The sequence below is a fragment of the Telopea speciosissima genome, chromosome 5 (genome assembly GCF_018873765.1).
Source record: "Telopea speciosissima isolate NSW1024214 ecotype Mountain lineage chromosome 5, Tspe_v1, whole genome shotgun sequence".
Lineage (NCBI taxonomy): Eukaryota > Viridiplantae > Streptophyta > Magnoliopsida > Proteales > Proteaceae > Telopea > Telopea speciosissima.
Window position 1 is genome coordinate 38,224,471 of NC_057920.1, and position 18,076 is coordinate 38,242,546.

At 39.1% G+C, this 18,076-nt stretch overlaps 1 pseudogene; it reads left to right on the forward strand.

The window, feature by feature from the left end:
* The window catches only part of LOC122662967, a 30,607-nt pseudogene extending 14,489 nt beyond the window's left edge, over positions 1–16,118 (forward strand).
* The last annotated feature ends 1,958 nt before the right edge of the window (positions 16,119–18,076 follow it).

The following is an 18,076-nucleotide window of genomic DNA, read 5'->3' on the forward strand; positions in this document are numbered from 1 at the left end:
TTACCGAAGAGTGAGATCCACTTGCGGCTTTCGTCGGCGTGTGAGAGCGCGTTCGGCAGCCGTCAACGGCGATCAACCTATCAAATTGCTCAGAATTCCGAGCTTTATCACCCTATGTCCTTTGTTTCAATTTTTGCCGGCTAAAAAAATAGGCAGAAAGCCAGTGTCCATACGGGTTTTTTTGAAAATTGAAAAAACCCTAAAAAACTTGATTCGAAACGAAAAAATTTCGATTCCAATAGCATGATCTATTATTTTTTAATCCATATAGGTTCAAGAATGGATCTATTGAGGCTCTGATACCACATGTTAGATTAATTTTGATCCAAATAGGGACAAAAGCCCGAAAGCCAGGATCTCCTTAGGGCGTTCAAGAACACAATCAAATAAATAATAGAAAACAGGGATAGAACCACTAACTTTGTTTTGCATCCATAGTGATGATGATCACAGCGGAAAATAAAGACCAAGATCTAGGTGCTTCCCCTCTATTCCCAAAGTAACTGGCTTGATGAAAATAACGTATCCACATGGATGATGAACACTGAATATCTCCCTCTCTTTCCAGAATGCACTCCTCAATAGAGATTGAGAATAATTCATTGTGATGGGTAGAGGGGGGACCTAGCTCTCTTTATATAGTAATTCCGGTAGGGTCTGACTCATCACAGTCCCAATAGGAATCTATCTGCCTGTACTAAAACCAGTCCACATAGGATTTCTAATATAACCCAATGACCCCCTAAATTAGACCAATACTAAAATTAGCCTAATTTTTAGATTATTTAATATTAGTCCATAATAGGGAACATAGGATTCTATTCTAAATATAATTCTAACAACCTCTTCCCTCTTGTTTTGAGGAGGAGAGAGAGACACATGCCACACTCCTGGACAGAAAACTGCTTCCCAAATATTGTATACCTCACATGTTCTACTCACCCCCTCTTTCCGTTGTGCTTTTTGTTTTTCAGAATTCATAACAATATGTTGAAGTTGAAGAATTTTAGTAAGCTTTACCCATGTTGGATTATTAAAATTCTGGGAGAAAGTTCTCTGTGGGGGAGTGTGTGCCCTGCCCCCAGATATAGAAGAGGCAAAATGATCGCCCCTACCCCCATGAAAGGCAGTAATGATTGCTCTATTGATACCGCCGTTCGCGCTTCCATTGGGCCCGTGCACGTAGGGGTCACACTCCCTTTAGAGAACTCTTGCCCCAGGAATTTTCCTCTGATTCTTATGAGTTTTCAGTTAATAGACTCTTGTCAAAATCAATTGGGTCCATTTCTCGATTTGTTCAAACCAAAATGATCCTTATGTAATTTCATGTGATACTGATTTGCCAAATGAGTATCATCTCCCCTTGCATGTTGTTTAGTATTGGCATATGTACAAGTCTTTTGATTCGCGGAATGAGGGGGCCCAATATATCTCCATAGTCATATTTGGCATATTTACATAAGTAAGCAAATAATAATTATTATGTATTAAAATCTCCTTGGTTGAGCCAACTCTTGTTGGAGAGGGGTTTTTTTTTTTGTTTTTGTTTTTGTTTTTGTGAAACGAATAGAAGGCATAGTAATGTATCCCTAAGTTTCTGATGGACAGGACTTTGTTTCTTTCTCGAGGATAGCATTGTAGCTTCTCCCATTCTTCTTCCGCCACCTGTCTCTACACTATGTTTCACTATCTATTTTCCTCCTAGCGTTTGGTAGGTGAATCACTTTTCTCCCCTTAACCAAAAAAAATCACTTTTTCCCCTTCGCTTCAACTTGGATGACAGCTCTTCCCCCTGCCTTGACGGGACATCTCCTCTCCTTTTTGTCTCATGCTGGTTCTGAATCTCGGATCGGATCGGATCAGTATCAATCGAGGCCGATCCCGAGATTAGATCGATACAATAAGGTTTGACTGGATCGGCTGATCCGATCTAACTGAATATTTTTTTATTTTTTCAAAGGTTTTTAAGGTTTTTTTTTATTTTTTATATTATCTTGACCGATATTGACCGATACTAACCGATCCCAACTGATATTGATCGATTCGATCCCGAGATCAAAACACCCACCAACTTTGGCCGATACATGACCTGATAAAAAAAATGATTTTGGGAGTTTTTTAACTGATCCTGACCGATTTGTACCTATCCGATCCCGATCCGAAAAGGTTTTGGCAATAACCGATGCCGAGTCCGATACCTGGATTTTGAACCTTGCTTCCTTCCTCTATTCTTTCTCGGTTTTTTTTTCGTGAAAAAAAAATAATATTACTACTTAAAAGGAGTACACATCAAAAAGTCTATCAAGGATGTTACCACAAGTTTTAGATATGCGGGCATAGTTAGCTAGATGATGGGGTAACGAGGTAGTAAATCTGTCATGGTTTTTTAATACAAATAGAGCTAAAATTATTAAACAAAGATTGAATATCATAAAGAGTTCCAAAGAGTTCCCATGGCTAGGGCTTGTTTGTGGTTGCCGAAGGTATTCAACCATTTCCTATGGGTCAGTCCATATCTTTACTCCTCTTTGTCTTTTCAGAGACATTGCACACCTAAGAAAAAAAATTGATATATCAGGTAACTAATTTGGTTTTATGCCAGACAGATCCACAACTGAAGCTATTTACCTTTTAAGGAGACTTATGGAAATTAGAGCTTACAAAAGGAACCTCTATATGATATTTATCAACCTAGAAAAGGCCTATGATGGAGTTCCTAAAGAGCTCATTTGACATGTATTAGGGAAGAGAAGAAGCTCAAGTAACCATGTAGATATAATTAAGAACATGTATGAGTGTGTGGCAACAAGTGTCAAAACTGTAGAGGGCCAAAGTAGTAAATTCCCAATTACAATTGGGTTATACCAAGGATCAGCTCTAAGCCCTTATTTGTTTGCACTCATCATGGATGATTTAACTAGGCATATCCAAGATGAGGTCCCTTGGTGTATGTTTTTTGCTGATGATATTGTTTTGATAGACGAGGCAGTGGAGGGGATTAATGCAAAGCTAGAGTTATGGAGATCTTTCTTGGAATCAAGAGGTTTTAAGTTAAGCATAACAAAAACAAAATATATGATATGTAACTTTAGTCAAACCAGGAGAGGTGATGATATGGTGAAGCTCGAGGAGAAAGAGATATTACCAAGTGAATACTTTAGATACCTAGGGTCAACCATTAACAATGAGGGTGATATAGAGAATGATGTTTCACATAGAATTAAAGTAGGATGGATGAAGTGGAGAGGTGCATCAGGAGTTTTATGTGACAAACGTATGCCTAGTAAGTTTAAGGGGAAATTCTATATGACAGTAATAAGACCTGCGATGATATATGGGGCGGAATGTTGGGCCGTTAAGAAAAGTAATATAGATAAAATGAGTATAGCGAAGATGAGGATGTTGAGGAGGATGTGTGGCAAGACCAGGAGAGATAAAGTAAGGAATGATTGTATTAGAACAGAATTGGGAGTTACACCAATCCAGGACAAGCTTCGTGAGAGCCGCTTGAGGTGGTATGGTCATGTCCAACGGAGACCCATGGATGCACCAGTAAGGAGGAGTGACTAGATTCAGTTTGAAGGAGCTAAAAGAGGTAGGGGCAAGCATAAAATGACTATTGGACAAGTGGTAAGAAAGGATATGTGTTACACCCGCACCCGAAATATATCCTAATACCCCGGGTCAAATTAGATTTTGCCAACGGGTAATGCCACGGTGGCATGGTTAACATCTGTGACCTTGAACTTTAAATTTTTCATTATACGTATCCCCTCAAAGCTCTGAAAGTACGGGTCAAAGCCCCATAACTTTCCTTGAGGTTTGGGCCCTGACAGTAGCAACGGAGTCACGAACAGACTCACTAGATTGGTTCCGTTCGTGGATTCGTCCGTATTGTTTCTTGCCCTTTTAAAGTATTTTCGTGTGGGACCCACGTCCCCGTGTCCCGGACACCATAACTAGACCTTCAGACAAGATGGACCCCCATCCTTACCTTCAATTGGCTAGTTGGGCCATAAAAGTGGGCCCACAAGACTTAGTTTAAATAAATAATGGATTCTTCTACTTGGCTTGAACCAAACGAGCCATAGAATTAATGTATCATTTATAAGACCTAGGGCAAACCCAAACATGTCCTAATTAAATAGACTAATTAAGTAGTGACCTTGACCAAACAGACCCTAAGGATCATTTAAACCCAAAAGACTATCTTATGTCTTAGAAACACTTAGGCAAACAAGCCCTAAGGCCTATTTTGGTCCTTAGAATATGGGGCTTCTTCCATCTCTCCCCCTCCAAGCCAAACCATGGAGGAGAAGAGGTAAGGAAGAAGAAGAAGAAGAAGTAGGAAGAGGAATGGGAGGGGAAAGGAAGAAGATGGAAGGCATGCAAAAGGGATTTGGCTGCCCTTCCTTCCTTCCTCCTGCTGTCCGAACAAGGATTGAAAAAAAAAAAGAAAAAGGGAAGGAGGATTCATATCAACCACGCCAGGTGACGCCCGAGTTCGGTGAGTGGGTTTTGGGTGATTTGTTTGGGCTTGGATATATATATTAAACAATCATTATCATACTATTATATGAATTATAAGCATCCTGTGCATTACATTATTTATCTTGAATGTGAACTGCTATGAGTTTGATGTGATAATGTTCTCACTATTGTATCAGGTACGATGCCGGGTGTACCAGTACCGAAACCCCAGAATTAATTATGAAACTTGTTAACTATCATCCTGATATGTATGCGTTGTGCCGTGCTGGTACCCAGGTACTAGATGGAATGGGATGTTGATGCACCTGGAATACCTCTCGGGACGATAGGACTTGCATGTAGTATACCTGTGGTGAGGATTCTTGCTCCCTTATGCTACGACCCTTACCAACAGGGGTTTATGTGTTGGATAGTCTGAGCATCTGTTGCCTGTGGAGGAGAGAGGCCAGGTCAGGGGGAGTGATGGCTATCAGGGTCTGCCACTGGGTGGTCTGATGGCTTCTATCAACGTAGGCTCTCTCGTGATAATTGAGGTTTCATTGTGGCGATAAGTTAGGTGACCCACAGTGTCTCCCGAGTTATTACAGTAGCATACACTTGACTTAGAATTGTGTGCTAGGTGAAAAATAAATCTAACATTAACATGCATCATGAATTGTTTGAAATTGCGTGTTTGTATGTCTGTGCATTCCTCTTTGCTCTCTCACTAGCTTGTGGAGCTAACCCCATTATGCAACCCCTTTTAGTTGATATGCAGGTAATCTCTTGATGAGCACCTATGGATGCGAATCAAGTGGAGCCAGTGGCTGGGACTTTGATGTCGATGTACACCCAAGAACGGTGTCCTAGTACCGTGATTTAAATATTTATTTCTGTATTCATCTTCATTCATTTATGAACTTCATGTGTAAATAAACGGAGATAAAATGGATGGATACGGGATATTGTAATTGTATTATGTATTATCACTAGAGAATCGATGCTCTATATTTACATGATTTAAATAACTTTCGCTTCCGCTAACTCTGTAATTGGAACGATTTATTCTATTGGATATGTTCTCTGATGTTATCATGACTTGATAACAGGGTGGTCTGTGGCTCAGGACACTGTATTTGTGATCCTGGTAGTATTAGGATGACATCTGTAATCCCAGTCACCCCTTTTCTTGTAAAACATCTTTTATCAGGATGGGGGCGTGACAATATGCATGTGGTAGGGCTCGACCCTAATTTGACCGCGGATAGAGTTGTTTGGAGGACAAGGACCCGTGTAGCCTACCCCTTATAGGGAGATGTTCCTGGGATGCTGCTTAGATTTTTTCCTTTAGTAACTTTATTTTATCTTTTTACTTTCTTTTACTCTTTTTTTTTTTACCTCTCCTATTTCTATTACTGTCACAGCCTCTTTGGATCCATGTAGCCGACCCCATTTAGTTGGGATAAGGTTATGGTTGTTGTTGTAGACATTGCACCAGTGACTCCATGTAAGATTTCTCGGCTTTTTGTTTCTTGTGCAAATCCTATGACGGTTTCCAAGGGGGGAAGGAAAAATTTCGCCCAAGCACAATTCTCACATCATTATAAAATAAATCTAATAACTTTCTATTAATCTATTTCATACATGTATTACCATTCAAAAGGGATATTAACAATTCTCACATCATCAAATGGATAGCATTATGCCGTTAGTAGCAATTAAAGTGATTATGGGATGGCACCAATTTTAAATAGAAGTGATAAATAAATCCTTCCATAAAAAAATTAAAATAAATCTAATAACTTTTATGAATCATGGATGCATTATCAAGCCTGGATGTTCTAGATGACATGCCTCGTTCATCTCCTCCACCCGATTAAGTCTTCAAAGTTGATGATTTGGATCTCCATAAGCTTTGAATGCCACATGTGGATTAACATCAACATGTTCTGGGAGACCTAATTCCGCTAAAAATTGAAAACCTAAGAAAAATCTATACAGTTTCTTTCCTTTCTAAAAGTAAAGAAACCCCAATGGAGAAATCAACCCACCATATGGGCTGCCCATGAGGTGGAGTACATTTGTTTATAAAAAAGAAAGGGGGGGAGAGAGAGAGAAGCATCACATCCACCCATAATCCCATAAAGAAACCAACGCATCACATGCATAAACACGCCATCCATTTTATTAGAAAGTCAATCCCAAAATCACGTAACTAATATAACATTATGTATGGGCCCACAAATCATATGGATTCTACCAAAATTAAACCACCACATCACATGTGATAACATGTACTCAAGCCCACAATTAAAAAATTAATTTTAATTTCAAGTGGGTGAATAGAAAAATCTGTTCACGCATCTTCTTCCTCCAATCACAAAATAAATAAAAAATTCGGTTTTGTTTTTTTTTTCTAAGAGGGAAAAAAATCCGCTGCCAAAAATACTAGACAACACGCACACAAGCACACTGCAGGCAACAGCTACAGGCCACGTGCAGCATGCACAAGGCAGATCGTGCACGCACGTGGTGTTGTATATCGGCCCTACTGCAGTCGTACGCCGCACGCGCCAGACACACTAGCCGCGCAACATGTGAAGGCTGTTACAATCAACCATGTAACTACCCATGTGCACATGGAAAAGTTGTTATAAAAATAACTACCATATAACCACTCATGTGCCACATGTGAAGGTTGTTACAAAAATAACAACCAATTAACCACCCATGTGCAAACATCCATGAAAAAGAATCTTGACTTTAAAAAACAAATCAAGAAACCATAACCATATTCAACAACTTACATCACATACACAATAATTACATCTAACAATTACTTTTGTGATATCCATGGTTGAGAAACCTAACTTTGATGTCAAATGGTAGGAAAAGTCATGGGATCATCTTAGATTCACAACTATTGAAAATCTCTGGGTCATCCCATGGTCGCCCATGTAACCCTAGGGTAATCCCATGGTTGCCCATGGAACCCTAAATAATAATTGGGTCTCCCGTGGTTGCTCATGAGAACCCTAGTGAATACCTATAAGGATATGGTATAAAAATTTTACACCAAACCATCTCTTTTCTTGTCCTATAAAATTATGGGATCCATAAGAATTAAATAGGTCATCTCCTTTCCATCCAATGGAAAGAGGGATCTATCTCACACTTGAATGCGCAACGAAAAATAGATCGAGTCAAGTTTCTTTCACATCCCATGATTATGAAATAATTAATAAACTTAATGCATGAAAATAACATTAAGATATGCTAACCTATAGATCCTCAAGTATTGCTCCTCCTCCTAATAATGGTTCTTCCCCTAACGAGTCGTTCAAGAAAGCCCCAACTTGAATCTCCTTGATGCAATAGAAGATCCTCAAGCCAAACTAGAATTTCTTCTCCAAAAACTGGATCCAATCCGAAAATCTAGGGTTTCCAAAACCCTAATCAGCCTCAATGCTTAAGAGAGCATGAGAGCGAGGGAGAAGAGAGAGAGAGAGGCAAGACGATTTCCAAGGGGGGAGGAAAATTTTGCCCAAGCTAGGTATGGCTGGTCGTCCCTCCTTTGGTGTGTTTAAATAGATGAGGTTCTAATAAACCTCCTCATTCTCAGTGAGAGTCGGACACTCTCTCTCTCTTTTGTTTGACTTACAACCCTGATTGGCTTCTAATTAATAAAGAAGTAGAATCTAAAAAGGAATAATTATAATTAATAAAGTTAACCATTAATGGACCTTAAATAATTAACATCAAGCCCATACTAGTTTAAATAAATTAATTACTAATTAAAAAATCCTAGAAATACCCCTGTATAACAAATATACACTAACCCTCCACTAAACAACACCATCGTCATGGGATCTAAGGCATGTACACTCGTACTGCCAAACCACATGTCTGTATCAGAGCATCTCTATACGTGATCAGAATCCGTAAAACATGATTAATCAATTACATAAACACAATACGTCATTTTATGTGAAAATAAGTTTTGCAAAAACCGTTTACAAAATGGTACAAGATCCTGATTCAAATCCGACCATCCACAGACTAACTCCCCTTAATGTTCCCCAATCGAGCAGTGGAAACCATGTTGAGTGACTCTTTCACTCACATAATATTTACTTATTCCCAGAACACCAGCTTTAGTTCTCTTGAACCGCAGTCATTGGTGAACCTAAGAATCGGCTCACATCATGCACTGACAAGGCCCTCTCTCAGGTACTGGGTCTCAGTGACACATGACTATCCCAAACCTACATCTGGTAGTAATACAGGAGGGAATCAATAAAATAAGATTCTTCGCCAATACACAAATCAACATATGCGTTCTCCCATTCGTACCCCAACATCAAACTTGTCTAGGCATACCCAATGCGACAACCATATGATAAGGGTTTCCCAACCCAAACTCTAGTCGTGACTTCCAATTTAAAGTAATACTTAAGGACATACATTGCTCAAAAGTTTATATCACATGTGATCGTATTAAACAAAAATGTATGCAATGTTTAATACATAATAAACAGGGTCGAACTGGATTGAACCGGGTTTGATGGACATACATCCAACAATCCAATACCCTCAGAGTGTTTGGGTGTGCAGATGGAATTCCAGGCTATAAAATTTAGACCTTTTTCTCCCTCTTTCTTCCTTTCCAAAAGGCTGCATTGATGGAGTCAATTTTGCTACAAATAGATTTAGGGAAGGAAAAGCAAGACGTGAGGTAAGATGGGATGGAGTTCAGAACAGATTTTATTAGAATAGTGTGTCCTTGTGATAAGAGGTTTGATTTCCAATCGGCCAGCTTGTTATTAATTCTTAAAATGATGTGTTTTAAGCAGGCTGATTTGGAACGAAAAGGAAAGAGAGGTGTTCCTAGATATAAGGAATCGGGGTGCATATCTTGGATATCAAGAATTCACTAATGGCACTTTTTTATGAAATTGTGATTTTACTACTAAAGAAGATGCTGCTCTTTTTTATGTTAATTTGTTGGCCTGATAGATCTTTAAACAAGCCAATGATCAGTTTAATTGTTGTAACATCATCTATTGTGGCTCGATAGAAGAGAAGGGTATCATCGACAAAAAGGAGATGTGTGATTTCTAGTGCGGTGCGAGCAATTTTGATGCCTTTGAAGAGGTTCTTTTCCTGTACGTATTAAGTAGACGAGAGAGGCATTCCATAATTGTAAAAGTAGGGGCTTAGAGGACATCCTTGTCGGATTCCTCTTAAGGGTTCAAAAGATTGAACCCACTAACTTTGAGTTTAATAAAGAAGGAGCATGCAAAGAGTTTACAAATCATATTGCACCAATGATCTCTGAATCCTAGGTATTCAAAAATTGCACGGATAAAGCTTCATTGTATCTTGTCATAGGCTTTAGACATATCCAGTTTGAGTGCTAGATAGTCAGTTTTGCCTAATTTCTTTTTCTTGAGGAACTAAAAGATCTCTTGGGCTATGATAATATTATCGGAGATTTGTCGTCCTTTTATGAAAGCATCCTAGAAGGGAGAGATGAAAGAGTTCAAAAAGGGTTTCAATCTATTAGCCAAGATTTTTGAAATAATTTTGTAAGATACATTACAAAGACTGATAGGCCTGAGATCTTCAACTCTAGAGGCATATTCTCTTTTTGGGATTAAAGTGATGAGAGTGTGATTAGCCCCTGCCACAAGGGAGAGGGAGGAGAAGAAATTGTTGACAAAGGAAATAATATCATTCTTGATAATTTCCCAATTTTGTTGGTAGAAAAAGGTTGAAAAACCACCTATACCTGGGCCTTTGATACTAAAGACCGAACTTTTAATTTCCTCTTCGGATGGTATGCTGTTAAGAGACGTAACATCAGATTGAGAAATAATGGGTTGGCATAAGCATTCAATGAAAGAGGGATTGAGTGGATTTGATGTAGAAAAAATTTGTTGGGAGTGGGATGAAAATTTGGATGCAATAGAAGGTAGATCAGTGATTTTAATCCCCTCATCATCAATCAGTGTTGGAATATTGTTGGTCCTGATATTGGATTTTGCAATCAAGTCGTAGAACTTAGTGTTTCTATCCCCATCTTGGATGTTCAAGTGTCTGGATTTTTGCACCCAAAATAGCTCCTCTACATCAAGAAGAAGATTTAGATTGTGTTCGATTTCCTTGATGCATGTGAAGATCTCCAAGGTGGGTTCCATTGCTTGAAGAAGTTTTTTGCGCATCTTTGCCAAGAAATCATCAAAAAAGTTAATACGAAGCCACCCTGAATACATTGGTGCACCCCAGACAGGTAATTGGCAGAGTTTTCCTGGAGAACCTTGTTACCATCTCAATCATACGGCATCTACTATCATCAGTTCAATTCCCCACAATGAAGCAGTTTTCCTGCTTATTGACAAGCTGCCCTGGCGAACCTTCATATCTGTTAATAAAGCGAATGAGTTGCTTTAGAGAGTTTTTAAGACCATTTGTAAAAATGATTGTATCATCCGCGAAAAGACTGTGAGAAACTCCTAGACACCCCCTTGGAAGCTGGTAATACTTTGCTCTCCATTCCAGAAATAAAGATCTAAAGCCCGTGCTTAAAACCTCCTCTAGAAGATTTGAAAAATCCCTTAGGACCTCTATTCATAATTAAATAAAACCAATAATTTTCCACAATTCTCTTAATGAGATTAATCCAGGCCTTGGCAAAGCCAAAATTTTCAAACACTTTGTATAGGAAATCCCATTCAAGCCTGTCGTATGCCTTGGCCATGTCTAATTTAAGGGCAACAGTCCCCCCACGAGTGTTCCTATTTATATCTTGCACTACTTCCTGTACTAAGACAATATTATCATGGATGCAACGGCCTTGAACAAAACCCCCTTGTTCCTCAGATATTATGGAAGGAAGGATGGGAGCCAATCTAGATGAAATGACTTTAGCAATAAGTTTGTAAGAAAAATTGCATAAACTAACAGGGCAAAAATCAGACATTACCTCAGGGTTGTCTTTTTTGGGGATAAGCACCAAATGAGCCGACGTGTAGCTTCTGGGTAAGAAACCTCCATTAAAAAAATCCTTGACCGCTTCCCACATATCATTGCCAACAATCTCCCAACAAGAAGTGAAAAAGTATCTAGAAAATCCATCAGGTCCCAGGGCACTGTCCGCCGACAGATTAAAAACCGCCCTCTTCACCTCCTCTAATAAAGGGGGGTCAGAAGACTACAATTATCTTCTTCTGTGACTAGTTGACGGATAAATTGCAATAAATCATCATCTCTCTGGGCACTCTGAGTAGCAAAGGCTTATGTAAAAAATCTAATGGCTTCATCTTCAACTTCTTCTTCACCCAACACCCAAGAGCCACTAGTATTTTTTATTTTTTCCACTCTTTTTTTTTTCCTACGCATCTTGACCATTGAGTGGAAGAACTTAGTATTTTCGTCACCCTCCTTCAACCACCGCATTCTAGATTTTTGTCTCCAAAATATTTCTTCCTGTAGCAAAACTTCATGTAAAGTTTTTCTAGCTTCTGTCAAATTTTCTCTACATGCATCACATGTGTGAGAATCAAATTCAATCTCCATTCTACACACTTTATCTTCCGCATTGCGAACATTTTGATGGATGTTACCAACAACAGATTTGTTCCAAGAGCGCAAGTGAGTGCAAAGAATTTTCAATTTAGTATAAAGAACGTAAAGAGGGCTTCCCAAAATCGAAGCCAACCAAGATTGATTTACACAATCTATTATGATGAATTACCCGGTTCACCACAAAAAGGTTCGTCCAAGGAACATTAAACAAAAACCGATCTACGCGGGCTAAAATTTTACTACTTCTCTCTTGGTTATTAGACCAAGTAAATGCACTTCCTTCATAGCCTCCATCTACCAAAGTCGCATTATTAATAAAATTACCAAATTCATTCCTGGACGTAGAACATGCTGCTCTCCCACCTAATTTTTCCATAGGGTCAAGAATTGCATTGAAGTCTCCCCCTATTGCCAATGGCAAATTAATGGTCGCAACATCTTCCACTAAACTCTCCCATAGCAATCTTCTATCACCTGTTGTACATAAAGCATGAACAAACGTGACATAAAATGTTTATAAAATATTTTTAAAATATACTTATTTAATAAGAATAATAATTATTATAATAATAATAATTATTATTATTATTATTATTATAATTATTATTATTATTATTATTATTATTATTATTATTATTATTATTATTATTATTATTATATTTAAATACATAAATGCAAATGGAAATCTAAAAAATCCCACGTATTCTCTTTCACTTTGGCAAGATCAAGAAAGCTTGGGACGTTGTGTCAGAAAATGAAGGTTGGATAATTGGTGATGGTACTTCCATTAACTTTTAGCATGACCGTTGGTTGGGGGTGTTTCCATTCCGGAGTATTCAGGTCTTAATCCTTCTTTCTTTAAGAACTTCTATGCATCTGTTTCAAATATATAGTTGATGGAAACTGGTCATTCGCTTCAGCTTCCTCTCTTTTTCTTGAGAAATGTATTTCACTATGCTAGTCAGATTCCTATATCAGTCTACATAATGCATCTAATATAAGGATTTGGATGTTTTCATCCTCTGGAAGATTCTCTGCTGCATCTATGTGGGAAGACATTCGATCAAATTCCATTAAACCTCCATGGTTATCCTTGGTTTGGGCAAAATTCTTACAGCCTAGACATTCTATCTTTGATTGAGATGGATGCATAATAAGCTACTTATTGATGACAATGTTTGTAAGAAAGGCATCCCTCTTGCTTCATGATGCTCTCTATTCATGAAATTAGTAGAGAGCTTTACTCATATTTTCTTTGACTGCTTTGTTTCCATGAAGGTCTAGATTTATTTCCTAGAAGTCATCATGATACCTTGGCCATCGGTTTTCTCCACTACTGGTTTATTGGTATGGTGGAAAAGAAAGGCTAATATGATGCATTTAAAAGTATCTGGTTAGCAGGGATGATGCAAGTGTAAGATTTCCATAAGGTGGGTTGGCATTGTCCCACTTTATTTTAATAAAACCAGTTTAGTTGTGTTGTTGGGAGCTACTTTAATCGTATGAGTCCAGTTACTATGTGTGGACCTAAGGTATTGTTTCCTCAATGGGAAGGAAACCCTAGTTTCTTTTCAGGGTTGGTCCCTACCCTCACCACTATAAATAGTTATTACTGGCCCATTAAGTGACTAACCTAAGAAAACCTAAAGTCAAGTGGAAGAGGGCAGACCAGACCAACGTTCGTGTACGAAAGGGATCGTAAAGAAAGTATTCGGTTTCGGCTTCCACAACTATGGATCCAGATATGCCAATCACACCTCCATATGCATATTTGTATGCTCATTGATCTCTATGAATGTTCTGCATCAATTATCCTATCAATGGTATCAGAGCTTGATCATGGTTGATCAATGGCGCTGTAATTTTTTTATTGTTTTGTTATTATGTGTGAAAGGATCTAGTCGATTAAAAAAAAAAAAATTTGGGCATCGGCCATGGCCAAAACCATCGCTAAGACCATGGTTGAATGTTGTCCCTGGTTCCCAACCTATTTTTTGGTAGCCACAAAAAAAAAATACTCTGCTGCAGCCATGGCCAAGACCATGGTCGTAGCTGCTATGCTCGGGGTAAACCCATCTGTAATAGTGGTTTTACAAATTAAAAAAAAAATTTGTTTTGGCATCGGAAAACTATCTTCAGGTCTTCTGGGCATCGAACCATTGGCATAAGGTCGCCGAAGGAGGGCAAGTGTTCGCCCATAAGTCCCATGGTCGTCGTGCCCCTGTCTAGCCATCACAGGAGCTGCAGTGACCTCTTTTTTTTTTTACCTTTCTTCTTTAATCCTATTTTTTTTTATTGGGTCTTTCATCGCCGGTATCTTCCATGGTCGCCGGCCCTCTGATTCGGCCACCACAAACAGCGGTGGTGGGTTTTTTCTTAAAAATCCTAAAAGGTTTTTTAGTTTTCTATTTGTTTTTGGGGAAGAAGATGGGAGAATATTCCCCATCTGATTCCCCACTGCTTTGTTTATTAAAAAAAAAAAAGTCAAAAGTCAAAGGTAAAAGTATATCCTAGGTTATGCTAACGCGCATCGGGAATCTTGCTAACATGCGCCGTGGGTCGGGTTGGCCCTGAAAACCCGGTTCGGTTGACCCAAAAACTAACCCGACCCAATTGGCCGTTGATCGGTCAACCCTTTGACTATTGACCAGACCAGTTTGACCGGTTCAGTTCTGGTTCATCCAGGAAGATTCTTTTTTAAAAAAAGGGTCATTTACACATACCACCCCTGAGGTTTAACGAAAGTATGATTTTACCCCCCAATTTTGGAAAATTCTGCATACTCCCCTGAGGTTTACAAACGTTAAAATATAAACCCATTCCGTTAGTTCATGACTAACAGTGTTAAAATCAAGGGGTAAAGTTACAAAACTACCCCTTCAATAAAGAAATCGAAAAAAAAAAAAAAAAAACCTGCAACTCATCTTCCCCAAATCGATTGGGGAAGATGAATTGCAGGTATCCTTGTAGGGAACAAAAACTCAAATTTTTGTTACTCATCTCTCAAGTCTCATCACTGATCATCAATATCCAATCCCATCATCATCTTCTTCTTCCTTGATCTCTCTTTCTCTCTGTTTCTGTGTCCACCCAAAGTCCCTCACCCAATCCAAGTCTCAATCATCTTCCTTTCTTAGTAGCCGTTTCCATGGACATGGAATGAACCCTTAATTTCTTTGCTCCCTAACCAATCTCTTAAACCCTAACCCTAAATGTTTCAATTTCAACCATGAACTTAACCCTCAACCTCACCACCACCACCAAAGCCCAAGAAACAGAATCAGATATACCACCACCGATCCAACTACCCAAGTCCATAGTAGACCACCATACTCCCAAGACCTTATCCATCCCCAACGGCATACTCAAGCGCATACAAAAAAAACCATGTCACAAGCTTAGATGGCCCGGTTGTGCAGGTGTCGGTGCCGGTTATTTACAAAGAATGTCAGAAGAACCACGCCGCAAGCTTAGATGGCCACGCCTTGGATGGCTGTGGAGAGTTCATGCCATCTCCCTCCGCCACCCTCACCGACCCAACTTCCCTCAAATGCACCACTTGTGGATGCCACCGCAACTTCCACCACCGTGAGCCTGAAGCAGCCTCACTCTCCTTCGACCTCCACCAGCACCACTACCACCCCTCACCACATCCTTCTATAGCCACTCGTGAGCGGAGTCCCAATTCACCTTCATCCTCCCCACCACCGCTCTCTTCTTCATACTACCCGTTTGCACCTCAAATGTTTCTTGCTTTGAGTACCAGATTGTCGGGGTCCATTAGATAACCATCAAAAGTTGTAGCAATGACAATGACAACGGCAACCACGATGAACTCAAATGGGCGGAAACGGTTCAGGATGAAATTCAATCAGGAGCAGAAGGAGAAGATGTTTGCTTTCACGGAGAGGTTGGGTTGGAAGATGCAGAAGAAGGTGCCATTGAATTTTGTTCGGAGACAATGGCTTGCCCTGCAGATGGGTTGGTGAAGAAGTTTATGATGGATTCCATGGTTAAGGGTCCTGCAAATACAAGCCCATGCACCATGCCTCCTTCCGTTGATCCTCTGGTTATGCAAGCTTTTCTAAAAGAAAAAGAAGCTATATTGAAGCAGGTGGAGGAAATGGAGAAGAAATCTTAAGGGTCAACATTGTACGGTTGTCTTTTCATTTTCAATTCTTATGAATCTTAATCTTTGAAGACCTCCAACTGCATCGGTCTAGCTCCAGATTTCGCATGGCTCATGGTGGGTCGAATTGTCGCCGGACGGGTGTCGATTTTGCTCTCATGATTGCTCCAACTTGGAAACCTGCAACTCATCTTCCCCAATCGATTTGGGGAAGATGAGTTGCAGGTTTTTTTTTTTTCTTGAAGGGGTAGTTTTGTAACTTTACCCCTTGATTTTAACACTGTTAGTCATGAACTAACGGAATGGGTTTATTTGTTAACGTTTGTAAACCTCAGGGGGGTACGCAAAATTTTTCAAAACTGGGGGGTAAAATAATACTTTCGTTAAACCTCAGGGGTGATATGTGTAAATTACCACAGGTGTGACCCCGATAACACCAAATCTTTTCCCAGTTTATGTTTTCCTACAGTTACTAAAAATAAAATTAGGATAAATCTGATTAATTAGCCCAAATTAATCAGGTTTGATTATATTCTTGGGATGTTGATATGCTTCCAGTTTTTTTTGCATATTATATGTTTTGGTAAATATTTGTAATTATGCTTGCCAGTTATGACTTCCCAATTATCTTCCATCAAAGTTCTGAATAGGTCAAATTTTGAGGAATAGAAAAATTCTCTCATTATCACTCTTGGGATTATGCGACTTGATTTTGCCCTGAGAGTTGATGAGTCCACCAAGTCCACAACTGATACTGATACTGCAACAAAGGCTCTCTACCAAAAATGGGAGGAGTCAAATAGGTTGTGCTTGTTGATTATGCAGCACACCATGGACAAGATGATAAAGAAGAGTGTGCCTACAATAGAAAAAGGCTAAGGATTTTCTTGTAGCTGTCAACAAGAAATTCACCAAACATGATAAGGCTGAGAAGGGAACTTACATGGAATGGTTTACGAACTCCCATATGATGGTACAAGTGGCGTACGTAACCATATCCTAAAAATGACCAACTATGCCAACAAGTTGGGGGAGATGGAAGTGACCATATCAGATTCTTTTCTTGTGTAGCAGATTATAAAGTCACTTCCATCACAATTTGAAGGCCTCAAGAGATCCTATGGTGCTAATCAGATGGAGTGGAGTCTTGAGGAGATAACTACCATATTGGTGCAGGAAGAAGAAAGAAAGAAAAAGGAGAAACCCAATTCAGCCCATTTTGTTTCCAATAATGGGAATAAGAAGAAATTCAAGAAAAATTGGAAAGGCAAGAAGTCAGGTAACCAGCAGGCAAAATTTGGAAAGACTGACAAAAAACTGATCAGAGTTTGAAACCAAAGAGTGAGATTTTCAAGGGAAGTAGTTTCTTCTGCAAGAAGGATGGGCATAGGAAGACTGATTGTTTTGGATACAGGAAATGGCTTGAGAAGAAAATTATATCTTTAGCTCTAGTGTGTCTTGAATCAAATTTAGTAAGTGTTTCCCCTAATTCATGGTGGATTGATACTGGAGCAACTATTCACATCACTAATTGTTTGCAGGAACTAAGAAGCAGGAGGAAACCAAGTGAAGGAGAGATGGTGGTCTACATGGGGAATGGAGAGAAGACCCAAGTAAAATACATAGGAGTAGTTAGATTACATTTTTCTACTGATTTTGTTTTGGATTTGAACAATGTGGTTTATGTACCGTCATTTAGGCGAAAATTGATTTCAGTTTCTAAACTTGATGATTGTGGTTACATTTTTAATATTGGCAGTGGAAAACTTTTCTCTCTATTCTAGTTCTCTTTTAGTTGGATCTGCATTATTGTGTGATGACCTTTATAAAGTTGATTTAGACACTACCTCTCCCAATCTTGTCATTTATTTTGTTGTAAATGTGGCTTCT